Consider the following 809-nt stretch of genomic DNA (forward strand, 5'->3'; position numbering starts at 1 on the left):
GACAGAAATAATGCTGGAACTCACATGGTAGAATTTTGCAAGACCAACTACTTGTTCATTGCAAACACCTTTTTTCAACAACACAAACAGCAGCTGTACAGGTGGACTTCACCAGATGGAACACACAGGAATGAGATTGACTACATCTGTGGCAAGAGGTGATGGAGAAGCTCAATATCTTCAGCCAAAACCAGGCCAGGAGCTTATTGTGGAACAGACCATCAACTGCTCATATGCAAGTTCAACTTGAAGTTAAAGACAACTAAAACAAGTCCAAGAGAGTCAAAAGATGATCTAGAATATATCTCTCCTGAATTTAGAGACCATCTAAAGAATGGATGCATTGAAGACAAATGACTGAAAACCAGAAGAACTGTAGGATGACATCAATAGCATCATCCATGTAGAAAGCAGGAGGTCACTAAAAAGACAACAAAAGAAGAAAAGACCAAAACTGATGACAGAAGAGACTCTGATACTTGCCCTTGAGTGCAGAGTAGCTAAAGCAAATGGAAGAAATGACAAGATAAAAGAATTGAACAAAAGATTTCAAAGAGCAACTCAAGAAGACAAAGTGAATTACTATAGTGAAATTGCAAAGACCTGGATTTAGAAAACCAAGAGGAAAGAACACACTCAGCATTTCTCAAGGTGAAAGAATTGAGGAAAAAATTTAATCCTTGAGTTTCAATATTGAAAGATTCTAAGGGCAAAATATTGAATGATGCAGGGAAAATAAAAAGAAGATGGAAAGAATACACAGAGTCACTGTACCAAAAAGAACTGGTCAATCTTCATCCATTTCAGGA

This window comes from Orycteropus afer, unplaced genomic scaffold, assembly GCF_000298275.1.
Source record: "Orycteropus afer afer isolate SDZICR_OR568_19922 unplaced genomic scaffold, OryAfe1.0 scaffold00331, whole genome shotgun sequence".
Taxonomy (NCBI): Eukaryota; Metazoa; Chordata; class Mammalia; order Tubulidentata; family Orycteropodidae; genus Orycteropus; species Orycteropus afer.